Below are 15,118 nucleotides of genomic sequence, written 5' to 3'. Positions count from 1 at the left end.
AAAGCAAGTTCAATTTAAACCAATGACATTGCTGTCACTACACTGAAGACGGTGTCAGCGTTTTCATTATAAACCCTGTTTTTCAGGGCTTTATAACTCAGTCATAAAATGTACTCCAAGCTGCTTGGGCTAGGTCTAAGAGGAGTTTGCATTTAGTATCTGACACATTGCCCCTCCAAGGACTATGTCCTGCGCTTGGAAGGTACATGGATGATCAAGTCTCTCTCTCATCTCTAATAAATATGATGCCAGTCCTCACTTACAGGGTTGCTTTCTGAAAGGGAGCACCCCTAATAAAATACATTTTACTTCTCTTTTAATGAAGAATACTCCGATCTTAAGATGCTTCTTACTGACATTATCCTATAAACAAAATTCCATTTTAAAAATAAGGTTTGTAGGACACGTGTCCAAAGTACGCTGTAGTGAGTACCTTTGGATAGAAGAGTGTAAAAGCCAAGTTATTTCGTTTCTAAAACATCCATTCCCTCAAACTTCACATTCACAACACGCTCTGCAAACCTTAACTAATACTCCGTGTAATATTCCTCTGAGGCAGGTAAGCATGATTGACCCTATTTTATAAATGGGACATTTCTTTATCATAATTACTATTTGTTTGTGTAATTCCAGCAGTGTGCTCAGCGCCTCACAGATGTGGAAGGTAACTAGGGCGCTGACCTGAATCATTTAAAATTATGAGCCCTGATCCTGCAGTCGGGCTCACTAGCATGGAACCTATTGATTGGGCAGGACAGGCCTCAGGGTCCAAGCCGCTGCCGGTCCCATTCAGCCTACGCTGTACACGCAAACACAACGGCTAATTGTTTGTTATAATAAACTGAGGCACAAAGGGCCATAAAGCGGGATATGACCCTGTGTGTTCTGACTCGCAGTTCATTCTAATGGCATCCACACCTCTTTTTGTATCCTGCTGTCCCTGATGTGGAAACTCTCATCATGACTTTCTTTATAACAGCAAACTCTCTTTAATTTCCTCTCCTGAAATTCACTCCTCCTCCATGGCTCACCAGTATTGGTCCAACCAGGAAAGAAATGCTCTTGTGCACCAGTCATAATGATGAGACTATGCTTTGCAATCCCCTAAGGTAGAAACTTCCTCTGATCATCTGCGGTAATTTGTGTTTGTGCTTCCTTTTATCTGTGTATTTAATAGAGCTTAAAGGGCTTGGTAATTGTCTGTGGCACTCCTGTTCACGTGCAGTTTTAAGAGATGTTGCAGGCGATGAGGCTTTCATGTATTTTCAGTCATTGTGTTCAGGCCCACATGGGTGGATGCCATAACTGACTTATTAAATACCCACTAAGGGCACGCGCTGCATATTCATATTTCAGGCACATGGGAGTGGTTTTTTCCAGTGAAGCCAAAATTGATTTATATGCACCGTTAAGGCAGAACTAAGGATTTTATTGTATTGACTCTTCAGACTATTTGGGCAAAGAATGCAGAGGTGATGGCAGGGAGATTGCAAGTATAGCTCTGGGAACATGAGAGTGGGAGGTCAAGCTTTTATCCAGGGAGGCAAACAAAAAGTCTGAGCATGGAGATGGGGCTAGAAGAGATGAAGTCCTGCTTGAGGATGCCTCTCTTGAAGCACTTCTGCCTTTGAGATGTTAAGGTTTAGGAAGCTGATAGAAAGCCACAAGCTTTTGTATTCTGATACAAGAGAAGGGACTGAGAAGGAGGACTTCTTACAACAGAGCCAAATTATGTGTTTGGTTGAATGAGATCAGTGTATAACTGGTCACAGTGACATGGAGATGATGAGCCAGATTCTCAATTAGACCTTAGGAGTCAAAATTGTTGTCATTGAATTTATGACCCAGATACCTTATTTTGGGTGGACCCATGACCCTCAGACCAACCATGACCTCTCCATTCAATAATAGGTGGATTTTATTGATATACAGTGATAGCAAATAAGAATAATGCAAATAATTCTATATCTACCAGTCCTAAAGCTGTCACAGCATCAAGGTATGTCTGGCCAGTACATGAGCTTCACCCTGGGGCTCTCCTGAATGTCAAATGTCAGCAGCTTGAAGGTCAGAGGCTGAGGCTCTCCCCAGTGGAGTGACTGAGACGTGCCGGTGGTGTGCCCTCTGTCAGTGGTGGCCTCGGGCTCCCCTCTCAGGGACCCGTTGCTGATTTGAAATCCCTCCTTTTGTTTCCTTTTCCTCCTGATGACTCTTCATCTTTGGGTATCATTGATTGGTTTCCCTGTGGTCATCATACTGTCCACATTCTGCTCTGTCAGCATATTCCTTTGTTTCACAAACCCATCACATGCACACATCCTAATTTGATTGTTCACCAGTTTCTCCTAATTCAGTCCGCCCCCAAAAATGGAAATCCCAAGGACTCTGTAATTTGGCACTGTGACCTGTAGAGTCCCTTATCTCTGTTTGGGTACACTATTCACATTATGGAGCAGTGTAGCACATGTCTTCAATTTTCCAGCTTATGTGTCTGCTTGCTGCTTGCCTGCATGCCTTGAAGGAAACTCTGTCACAAAGAGACTTTTTGAAACCAGTTAACCCTTGCCATTGTCCTGGACCATTATTCTAATACATATCTACTTTATGTAACAGCCAGTTCCAAAAAGCAAACCTCTAAATGTCATTTTCTAGTCATCAGTATCCACCTAGGTACAGAGACAAGCTGGAGAGCCATGCATCGCTTTTCTGCCTCTTTTCTGCTTAAAAGATTTAAGTGTGCCTGGGCCTCACACTGGTCCTCTGGTGAATTTGAACCAGATCCAGACATTCCTGGATTGGTAGGAGAGAGACAAGGATTTGCGAACTGAACCTATGGGAACCTTGTAATGGGAAAGCACAGCTACCACTGGGGAGAGATCAAGAGGTTGATAGAAAGGAGCAGAATTGTGACCACGATGTCTGCATGACTCCTGGAGCCGGTCCAGGAGCGTGGAATGATGATCAGCGTCCAGTGCTGCGCTGAGCAGAGGCAGGAGGAAGATTAATTAAAATAGGAAGTTATGATAATGGCAAGGGTCAGGCTTTAAAGGAAAATGAGAATTTCAATCTAATCTCTGTGCAAAACAGGAGCCTCACAATTGTATATGATGTGAGATGCCATATGTGCCAAAATAACGGGTCAAAGAGGAGGTGTTTAGCATGGCATGGCAGCTCTTGCTGGCCTGGCCTTGCTTTTGAGAATTTATATGAGAATTTAAGTTACTGTTTATATTGTGCTTGTTTTATTATGGGAATACATTTTTAGTGGAGGAAATGAGGGACTCCAGGCAGCTCTCAGTATCCTCTGGAGTTAGGGCAGTGGTAGGCAACCCCTGGTACAGGTGCCAGTGTGTGGCACTTGAAAACATTTTGCTTGGCACATGCGCCTTGGGACAGACAGCAGGGAAGAGGCCGGGGCTGCACTGCCACAATAAGAATCAGACTCCTCATGGCTCCCTCATCACCTGCCCCTGGCACGCCAACATCTTCCAAGTCGAGGTCACGGGTGTTTTTGGTACTCTGCCCAAAAACATTGCCAACCCCTGGGTTAGGGTTTTTGCTGGTGATTGTGGAACTATAGTGGTTCTACTGACTCTGCAGCATCCCCAATGGGAACATGGATGAGATTTACACGTGTTGGTATTCCAAAAAAAGGGGGGGGGGAAGCAAAACACCAAAAATACAAAAACAAGCATTTAAGAAAAATTAAACCCATACTTTGAAAGTGACCCACCCAGACCCATCAGGAGAAGCAAGTTCTGGAGCCAGCCTGCTCCTCTGAATTTGGCTGTAGGGGAATAGCACCTGTCAAAACAGGGAGGTCAGGAGAGGTAGATTTTGGTATAGCCAGAGCCAAAGTCATTTATGGCCTTGCTGAGAATCAGCACCCTGAACTGTACCAAAAACATTGACTGCAGATGAGTGTAGAGCCTGACAAGTTATGTGTTTGTCATCCTGCCCTGTTTAAAGTGGATATGTCCTGAGTGGTATCTTGCATATTTCCACGTGGCAGGTATCATTGTTAACGTGAAACCCAGTTTAGCATGCAAATAAACCTACAAAATCTAGTTCAGATTTTAAAAGAGATTCCCCCAAAAGCCAGTCCCTTGTCAGACCTCCTGATTCAGTGCATCAGAAAAAATGAGTGTACAGAAATTGGCCAAAATGGAATTCATAAAATTCCAAAGTTGGCCTCAGTGCTGAGGCCTGGTCTCTCAGGCTGGGTTCTAACATTGCCAAAATGATCCCAAATATATTACAGCTGTTTAAAAAAAAAAAAAAGACAGAAACACAGACGGAAAGAAATGGAGGCATAGGCTGGAAAGGGCCTACGCACAGCGGTCCCAGCTAGTGCCAGCGTTGTCATTATAAACGCCTGCTACCGGAAGACACAAGGTCAGCATTAAACAAACGTGTTAAAAGAGCATCATTTCCTCACTCTTACATTGAGAATTCAAGTAGTTGTTAAATTAATTGAACACATTAGATAGATCTGGGCACATTTCAGTAGATACAGTATGATGTGTTTTAAATTGCTTTAACTTTTTTTCCCCCTCACTGCATCCCAACCTTCTTTAAACTAATAAAAATCACCCTTACTTCTGTAACCAACTACCCAAGTAACCAGTGATGCTTGGAAGAGATGGGTAGTTACTTTGGTGGCTGCAAATCACTCTGTAATAATTATAGTATACACAGAGCTCAGGGAGAGGAGGGGTTGGGAAGCGAGGAGGTGTTGGGGAGGGAGCAGGGGTTGTTGGGGTTTTTTTTACTTATAAACATACTGGATTAAGAGCCCCAGAGACCAAAATCCTGTTTGCCCGGCAAAGATGCAACATGGCCTTTGGTAATACAGGCCTTTATTGCCCACCAAGGTACCAGAACCTTAATCTAAACCTTAATCTAAACCTTAGTCTGCTGGGACCCACTTCAGGGGTGAGAGGGTAATTCAGTTTCCACACCCGCTTGCCGTTCTTACCCTGAATTCGCTCCGTAGCTGAGAGCACCGGGGGATCCTGCATGTTTGGTCTCTTTCCTTACGCTGCTGATAACAACAGTGGTATTTTTAATTTTTTTTTTTTTAAGTAGCAGACACCTGTTTAGTGGGAACTGTCAACCCAGGACTTATCTAAAAAAGAAACAACACATTTCCTCTTTTTTTTTTTTTTTTTTTTTGCAATAAGCTTTGTTACTTTAAATTATTCAAGAGTGGTTTTGTGGCATCTTTTATTCATATAGACAATCCCTTGTGTTCCCTGAGCATGGGGTTTGGTCACACAGGCTAGCTATGGTTAAAAGGAACAGGATTTGGCTCACAAGTTCAAGTAAAAAAACATTCTTATTATTGAAGAAGATCCCTCTAGTGTAGGCATCTTTTATTAGATGCGTACAGGGCAAAGCATTTTGGGAACAACTGCCTCCTAAAACAAAATATGGCCTGAATTTCTGCCCTGCGCTTCCTTGGGTAATTTAGCCCAACAATGGCAGTCATCGCGGACTCTACTTTTGTCATCTTTGCCCAGCCAGGAGGAAGAAGAAAGACAGTGTCCAGCCAAAGCTGTAGTTTTGTAGTAGCAGAATTAGAAGCAAAGGTACCAATGCCTGAGGGTTGGGTCATGAATTAATAATTGCTCTGTGTCGGATGAGGCCCGTCAGAATAGCTGAAAATGAGGAAGTTGCCTTGCAGAGCGCTATCAATCACTCAGTGACCATAACTTCCAGTAATTAGTGTATTTTATGGGCCTTTGCTTCAGTGACTCGGAAGCACATATGCTCCACTCACAGCTAAACTTAGCCAGAGTAATATTCCAGGATGATTTATCCGCTTGCTGCACTGGGATGTAACCCTATATTAGGTGAAGATTGTGAACTAAGCTGCAATAAAGTGTAAGTTTAGGTACAGTTTGCCCAGGTTGAGACCTCAATGTATCATGTTTTCCAGCGCTCACAGTTAGGCCACAGCGGGCAATCTTCGTAACAGAGAAATAAATAAAGCAGTTAGATACCTGAGCAGATAGATGGATGAACAATTAAAGGAACTGCATTACGTGTGGGCGCGTGTAATATATATGCTTATATAATATAGATTAATGCCACCTTCCCTCAACCTGTGTAATAAACCAATCTCCAGTTAAAAAAAAATATTGGAGATATTTATCAGCCTCAGCTGCCTTTCTGTATTATTATTATTACTACTAGATTGTTATGGCAAATGCCATGGGCCAAAATCTGACCTCCTTCACACTGGTGGGAAGCCAGAGCCATTGCATGACTTCAGTGGGATTGGTCGGGATTCGCCCCAGCATAAATGAGTTTGCAATTTGGTCTGTAGGTTTTCAATGAGAATGGGGCATGTGCTTCATCTTTTCTAATATCTTATAACCTGTTATGGTAAAGCTGGGATTTAAGAGCTCAGTGATTAGTAAAATAGATCGTCTCAAGCACTCTCACTTCCTGCGGCTCTAATTTAGGAAACGCGGGTGCCTTTACTCACCCAAGTAGTTTAACAGCCTTCTGTGGACGGTCCATGCAATTTCTGTGTGTGCTTGAGGGTCTGCAGTTTAGACCCAAAAGGAGTAGGTGTGTTACCTATAGACATTATTTTTCTTTTTAGGGTAAGACACAACGCAGTCATTCAAAATCGGAACCAAATATTGAGACCTGGCCATTTAGACGACTTCCAGGTTGGAAGAAACATGCGAACGAGGCAGGGTTGGAGTTAGATCTTCAGTCGGAAGTTCCTGCACTTCGCTGCATATTTAGAAGAAGTAAAAGTGAAACTAATTATCTTTAATTAAGGTGAATTAGGCATTGGTTTTTTAATATATTTTATGTAGAGAGATCTCGAACTCATCTGCTCCAACCCAGAAACGTCCCAAAGGTTATTAGGGCATATTTCTGTTGGGCCTGATGGTATTAGTAATAACCTTCTTTCTCATAGTTCTAGACGTGAACAAATATGTCACTTCATCAGTCTCTGTTTCTCGCACTTATGCCCCTCCGCAGGGGTCGCAGATTCCACAAGTTATCAGCTAATGGCGTTATACATTAAAAATTGAAGCTTTCCTCACTCTGAGGCCTTTCAAGGCTTTGTTCTTAAGCCCCAGACGCTTTGGAGTGCAGCTGCAAACTATAGGCAGAAGATTAAATTAATTTGTAACTCTTTTTTCGTCCTGCATTACTAAATCCTGCACATTTAATTGAAACCCTACTTCAAGATGCTTTGTGTTTCTGTTCTTCTTTGTTGTCAGTTTAACCTCAGAAGCACTTTAACGCTGGTAAATTGCTCTTATATCCTCTTGGATTTTTTTTTTACTGTGCAATAAGAGGATAGCAAAATTGATATGAGAAGGGAAGAAAAATCTTAGGGTAGTTTTTGAGGTATTTAATATTTATTAAGGTCCTTACCGGCAGAGTTCCAGGTGATTTTAAGCCATCTATCTGGGAATGTATAAATTGGTCTTGAAATGAAATCTCACCTAGGGAATTTTATGTAATCCAGTAGTTAAGTCTGATTTTTAAAGTTTCCTATGTCTGAATGTTCGCAAGTGGCGGCTGCTTTTCCATAAAATGAGGGTTTAACTGCAGTGCACAATCTAAATGCAAAATCCTTAGATGGAAATTTAATTGTGTAAAATGTGCACAAGGTAATTAAGAACAAATTTTAGAACATTTCAGACTATAAAGTCCTCCTTCAGCTAGATCACTAGCGATATTGTAAGTGCTTATTTTCAATTTGCAGTTATGCTGAGAAACATGGAATGTGTCTAAATTAAGAATAAAAACTTCCCGTGCTTTTCAGTATAACTGTAAATTAAAAAACAACTTGCACAACATAGACAATAATCGAAGTAGGAAACTTTATAGCCTGGGTGTCCTAAAAATATGTTCTGAAGTTCCTTCCTTCGCTTACTTTCTGAACGTGATGGGGATTGCTCAGCTCAGCCAAGTGGCAGTACTAACTTTTAATAGTTGTGTGTGCCTCTTATTTTGTTTCTTATCATCTTAGTATTAGTTCTTATTATCAAGTATGAATTCCTACAATTTGGCAGTCGGAGGAGGAGGTTTGTTAGATGGCTGAGTTCTGCTTCTAGCTGCAAACTGACTCGCGTGACTTCAGTAAGTCCTTCAGATGCTCTTTGCCTCAGTTTATTGGCATATTTAAAACCAGAACAGAACCCACCTTTGCCTTCTTGAGACATTGGGGACCTTGGCCAGGTTCCTCTTCAAAAGCGCAAGTAGGATCGAGGTCCCCCACTCCTCTTGATTTGTCAATGGGAGTTAAGTACCTACTGTCCCTTCCTGCTTTTGAACCAGTCTCCCCTACATGTGTGTGACTTGCCCCAAGGATCTCGGCCAAAATAAGCCCTGCAGGGCTCAAAGCATTGTCCAAATATCCATTCAATACTTGGTATTTTTTATATTGATTGTTATTAGTCCTTCAGTAAGGCCTTGGGCACATGAAAAGTGGTGATGCTTGAGGCTTGCCCCTGGAGCAACACACATTGCGGTGGCCGTGTGCACGTGAGCGGGCTACACATGAAAAAGGGAGGCATTTGGCAAGCATGGGAGAGCTGCCCCCAATTCATTCAAGAGTAAATTTGCAGCTGCTGCATCACTGGGTTGCATGTTTCCAGCTCTTTAATCAGGATGGCACGATTCGCCACAGATCAGTGTGTCCACGTGGCCGTGGCCATATACCCTGATCCTGCCGTCTTGGCTCACATGAGCGGTTCTGCTAAACTCTACAAATGGGAACATTCCTGGAAGGAGTAGCTATGTGAGCACGCATTATGTTGCAGGACCAGTGAAATATCTGCGGGAGTTTTTAATTTAATGAATTAATTAATTATCTCATATGCTAGTGTATTTAAGCCAAGAGTACAGCAGTATGGCACTTGTGTGGCTAGCAGATCATTAAGCAGTGAAACAGAGGGTATGCTGTTGTTTTACAGCAATGCTGAAGAAGAGTATTGATTGCAAATATATATCCCTGGCTCGATAGATCCTCCCAGGGCCCCGATTCTCATTTCCACTGAGACCTTTTGACTCTGGTTATGTTATCTATACCCACTTCCAGGGACCCTTACAATTCTGCCATTGCATGAAGGAACTATAAATGAGAATCGGACCCTTGGCCATGAATTGTTCCTTTTTCTCCTCCATAGTCCCACACGTATCACTTCTCTGGTCCCGAAGAGTCAGAGTTTCACTTTTAAACCCACCAGTATTTAAAATATGTTAAGCCTTCCCCAGTTCCCTCCTTTGAATGGAAAGGACGGAGAAAGGGATGTTTGGATTGAGGGCTTGTGCCCTTGCTTCCGCTTGCTTTTTCTCTCTCAATCTCGCTTTCTTTATAGGCTTATGCTGCTCATATTTAAATGACTTCTTTAGTAAAGACGATAAAGGGCACAAAACTCCTATTGCTGTGAGTCTAATCTGTTTGTTTTTGAGGGTTTTTTCCACCCCCCTTTACTTTAACTGTTACCCTATTTATAAATCTAAATCTACATACAGAGGTCATTGGTTGGCTGAACTTAAACCATTTTACTCAGTAAATTTAATTAAGAAAATACAGTGCAACTCATAAGCAAATGAGTTTTTCCTAGTTTTAAACCAAACCACCCTCTTGAGTGCTGATTGCCTTGCTCGACCCCTGGTGATATAGAAACAGGCAAAATTAAAAAGGACATTAAAGCTTCATTAAATCTGAAACACATTTAGTACAGTGACATATCTGCAGGCTATTTCAGAGAAGATTACATACTCTTTGGTAAGTTTCTTAATTTATAATACCTTGACAATCATGGGTAGGGGGAGGCAGCAGAGGGGAAACAACTCTTTGGCACGATGGTTCAAGGAGGCGCACAGCGCCCCCGTGCTACACGCTGTTGTTTGGGTGCCCAGTTGTCCGTGGAGTCGGTTGTGTCTGTAAAAAAAAAAAAAACAAAAAAAAAAAAAAAAAAAACCCACGTATTCTCATATTCCTCCTCTACGTTGCTGTTGTCAAAGCTACTTCATCTGTTCACGCATTGTGTTTTTGATGCTTCCCAGGGAAATAGCTTCTTCCACAATAATCCTGCTACCCTGAGGGTCAGATCCTTCAGCCCACAGATAGGCACAGCTCCCATTGGTGTCCATAGTTGGACTGAGGAATGAAGAGCCTAGTGTCACGACTGAAGCCAGGAAGCATGTTGCCTGCATCGGGAAGGGAGACAGGATTTAGCCTTACGTGTATACCCGCTGCTTTCCTGCTGGCGTATCGTGATCATGAGATGCATGTTTATCTTCTTCAAAACACATAAAACTATGGCAGTGGTAAGTCTTAGGCCCTGAAAGCGAGCAAAGTTAGAGCTCCTTTCTCGTGGGCTCTTTCCAGGGTGCCTTGAACAGAAGGGTTTCTCAGTTAGCACGGACATGGTGCTGAGTCCTTAATGTCACGGGCATTAAGCTTGCCACCGAGAGATGCTAGCAACTCTGAAGGTCATGTGAAAAAGTACTTTTCACGGTGACTTCTGCTGGAGGAGAAGGAAGACAGTGCTATACTCCTGAAAGCCAAGGGACTTCCCACACTGCACTACAGAGCCTCTGACGCTGTTGCACACCAACACAAGGGGCTTTGTGCCAGTGCTACCTACACTGCCCGCCAAACAGTAGTAGCTCTGCTGACAGAAGTGCTATTTGGTTGATCCTGTGTATCCACAGCAGGTCAGTGAGGGTCTTGATCTAGCCAACCTAAAATATGCTGGCAAAATCTTGCAGTGGAAGCTGGCACAGTGTAGATCTGAGGAAGCCAGGCAGCATTACTATGGCCTTGAGCAGGGGTGGGCAAAATACAGCCTGTGGGCCAATTCTGGCCCACTAAGGCATTTGTCTGGGCTGCAGCTGGTCCCTTGGCCCTGCCTGGGCAGCCTGGGCTGTGGCATGTGCAGCAGGTCCCGCAGCCCCAGGCGTACAGCGGAGCTGGGGCGGCGTGGCGGCCCAGGCACAGCAGGGCACATGTAATGGGGCTGCGGATTGGCAGGGAGTGGTGTCTGGGAGTGGGATGGACTGGCAGGACTGGGATCATGGGGTGGGATCTTTGGGCAGTGACAGCATGGGGCTGGAGCCAGGGCAGAGCTGTGATCCACTGCTCACACGTCCCCGCGACAGGTGCCCTTTCCACGTGCAGGGAGCAGTTTGCGGCTCTGCCCCAGACCCTGGCTCTGCGCTGTTACCATCCCAAGATCCTAGCTGTGGCCCGGGGCTGGATCTGCATCCACCCAGACACAGCTCCCTGCCCACCTGAGGCCCCGTCTTGTCCACCTAGTCAAGTGCCCTTCCCACATGGATCCTGGCCAGCCTCCATGGAGACCCTGGGATTACAGGGTAGAGCCATGATCTGCTCCCTGCCTGCCCCTGCCCACATAAACGATGCCCATCAGGGGAGCAGATGGTCGATCATCCCTGTTCCTGCCCTGGCCCTGTGCTGTCACTACACCACAATCCCAGACCTGTCTGCCCATGCTGCTGCTGGCTGGGTCTTCCCACCCACCTGCAGCCTCATCCCATCCCATCTACTCGGCTGTGGGGGAGCAGACCTACTTAGGGAGTTTTGGTGAGCTCTTCGGAGGGGAGGAATGGGGTGCTGACGTGGCCCGCAACAGCTCACTAAAACTCCTTAAGTGGCCCTCGGACCCAAACAATTGCCCACCCCTGGTCTAGAGGGTGGTTGGGAATGCGTGAAGGTCACTGAGGTTGGAAGCAAGATGATGAAGCAAGGTTAAATAGTCCTGTGAGGTTGTGAGATGATGTCTTTTAGCTCATGGGCCAGCTCTCTATGTCCCAGTGCAGTATCTGTGTGGGACTAGCTTAGAAAGGGTGCAGTAGGAGAACCTGTGAAGCGAACAGGTAAAAAAGAGAGGAATAAATAGTAACCCCAGCCTTCTCCTTCTAGCTGCATGTGAGATGAGGAGGAGGAGATTTTTGCTGAGTGAGCTCAGCTCTGTACCAGAAGCAAAAATGGTAGGTCTGTCACGCAAAGCATGCAAACGAAGGTAGTCATGGAGGGCAGAGCATATGAGTGGTACATGGCAGTGCCAGGCAGAGATACACACACTTGCTCTGCATGCACGCTGGCCCCAAACCAAAAGCAATATAACCTTCTTGCAGGGCGCAGTTGTCTGGGCCATAAACTTTGGTGACAAGACCGTTACAGGGGAGCGTGTGTTCACAGCCATCCGGGGGATCTTTGTACAGCATTGCATAGTCCCAGGTAGATATATAAATAGAGATGTAAATATTGTTAAGAAAAATATCTGGTTAATCTCCTCTGACTATATCCGTTAAACGGTTAACTAATCATGCATATGTAGTTTAATGACCTCTGGAAGGAGCGGCCCCAGCCCTGGCCCTGACCCCTTATGTTTTCACCATGTGCGTGGCACTGCACAGGATCCAGGCCACTGGCAGGGAACTTTTTGGGGGGGGCGGATGGTGGGTGCAGCTGAGCCATGAAGAGGCACTGCCCAGCTGTAGAGCCGGGGCTTCTCCTCACCCCCATGGGCAAGGACTGGCACTGAAGCTGGAGTTGCAGACCTCTCTTGTGCCCAGATCCTGCCGCCTCTGGGAAGGGGGAGAGGCTGGGCACCCCCACAGGAGTGAGGCAGCCATCCTGCCACAGCAGCGAGATTCCCGGCCCCAAAATGGATCTGCCCACCCCCGCATTGGCAGGGCCCGGACAGGGCTGTATGCTCCCTGTGCCTCCTGCAGCACTTGTGCCACTGTGGCCTGGACCTGGAAGTCTCCTCTGCATTGCTGCCCAGGCCCTCCCCAGCTCACCCTGGGAGAAGAGGGGGTCTGGTCCCACTGGGGCATGCTGCATCTTTCCTCGTCCCGCTCATAGTGGTGGGGTTGCACAGGCCTGGCCCAGCCCTAATGTGGGGCTGAGCTTGCAACTGGCTCGGCTCAAGGAGGTGCCCCAGCAGCTGACCAGGTGGCACTGGGTCTGATGGGTCGCGGCCAGCCCCTTGTGCAGTGAGTGCGGCCCCAGGGCGTTCCCGAGGGGCAGTGATGCAGTAGGGATCCCAGGGGGAGCATTAGCGCTGCAGCAGTGGCCTCCCAGACTGGAGATGCTGCGCTGCTGCTCCTCGGGAACACCCTGGGGCTGCACTCGCCACCAAGGGGCCAGCAGCAACCCCTCAGACCCGGCACCGCCTGCTCCAGCTGCTGCAGCGCTCAGCCCTGGCACCGTGGGTGGGAGGGGGAAAGATGCAGCACGCACAGCAGATGCTGGCCTGCTGGGACCAGACCCCCCACTTCGCCCACGGTGAGCTGGGAAGGGCCCAGCTCAGCAGTGCAGAGGAGTCTTCTAGGTCCAGGCTGCAGCAGCACAAGTGTGGTGGGAGGCACAGGGAGCCCATCGCCCTACTGGGACCCCACTGTTGTGGGGGGACTAGGCAGACCTACTGTGGGGCCAGGAGTCTCACTACTACAGTGGGAAGAACCTGGCCATGCCTGCAGGGGCGGGGCGGGGCGGGGAGGGGGACAGCACTTTCCTCTCTCCCTCCCCGTGGCAGCAGGATCTGGGCACCATAGACCCAGCCCCTGCCTGTGGGGGCAAAAGGAAGTTGTGGCTCCGTGGATGGGCAATGTCTCCTAGTGGCTTGGCCATACCTGCCGCCCCCCACCCACAACTCCCCACTAGTAGCCTGGAGCCCACGCAATACCAGGTGCATAGTGACAATATGAGGGGCTGGGGCTGTTTCTGCCAGAGGTCACTAAATAGTAAATGGTAAATGGTTTAAATATAAGTTGTCGTTTAACCGTTTACATCCCTAATTGGAAGTGAGCTAAAAGAGGTCTTACACTTGCTTAGACTTCCTCAGTGTGGACAAGGTTGAGGTTTGCATTGCTCACCACGACTCTGATGTGAAGTTAGTCTTGGATTAGTGTGGATACAAGCAGGTGGGCTGTGGGGTAGAAATGAGTTTTAGGTGTGATTTGGGCCAGGAGGGTTAACTTTTGGAACTCATTGCCACAAGATTGAGGAGTCTGGATAGTTCAGCCCAGTTTAAAAGGGGATTGGCCAGCTTCTAAGAGAAATGTCCATCCATTGATCTTGAACAGGGTAAATAGGGGTGCCACCTCTGAATTGCAATGGTCCTAAACCAGTCAAGGTTGGAAGCTGCAGTGGAAGAGGAATGGGAAATTCTGGATATGATCTGCTCTCCTCCCCTTCGGCACCTACTCTGCCACAGTCTGAGACAAGATACAGTCCAAGATGGACCTACAGTCTGATCCAATGAGTGGCATTTGTTGTGGTCTGATGAGAAGTTGAAGGATAAAATTAGTAGTAGAACTTCTCACCTCAGTGGAAGTGCTTCATTTTCATTTCCTTGTGACATTTAATAAAGTCTTTTGCATCCGTTTTTGTTGCATTGCTTTCTTTTGGTATATTTTAAGTGGCAGTTTCTTTAAAAGAATCTGACTAAAAGCCTAGAATGACAGCAATAACCTGCAGGTCAATGGCATGATATAGCACAGGTTTTTTCTGAGGCATTCCTGTCTCGTCATATCATTGCTACTCAGGACCTTTAACCGACACCATGTCGATATGATGGCCCATAATGACTCCATCTTAGTCATTATATCAAGATCCACTTGTATGGTACATAAGAATGACAAGGGTTAGTTTCCAGAGGGATGCATGGAGATTAAGAGATGCAGCTTCTATAACTGACGTGCATATTCAATAAATACACATATGCAAAGTTATTGTGTGCATCTAGTTGGCCTCTTGGAACTTGTCATCTTTGCGTGTCCATAGAAATTCTTTACGGATCAAACCAGCCACAGTTATAATGACGTCTCTGTTCTTGGGTTGCCTCCTCGTGTATGCAACAGGCTACTTGACAAAAAGGTGACGTCTTTTGCAAGTGCCCCAAAACGTTGCCTTTCCATAAGTGATCCTACTGTTTCCATAGTGCCTTTTTCAAATCAAAGAAGTCATATCTAATCTAGTTTCTACATCATCAAAAATATAATATCTTTAAAAATGCATTGTGTGCTGTCATGGATTCTCACTTCTTGGCCAAGACTGTCAGCAAGGTAGAGGTTGACCTCTGGTATGACCCAGGTG

At 46.0% G+C, this 15,118-nt stretch overlaps 1 protein-coding gene across 4 annotated transcripts in view; it reads left to right on the top strand.

The window, feature by feature from the left end:
* Window positions 1-15,118, top strand: part of MAP2K5 (mitogen-activated protein kinase kinase 5) — a 186,572-nt gene that overhangs the window by 111,760 nt on the left and 59,694 nt on the right. The window lies entirely within an intron of this gene.

This window comes from Crocodylus siamensis, chromosome 15 (assembly GCF_052110815.1).
Source record: "Crocodylus siamensis isolate JL-2025a chromosome 15, ASM5211081v1, whole genome shotgun sequence".
NCBI lineage: Eukaryota > Metazoa > Chordata > Crocodylia > Crocodylidae > Crocodylus > Crocodylus siamensis.
This window is presented reverse-complemented; position numbering and strand designations above follow the sequence as displayed.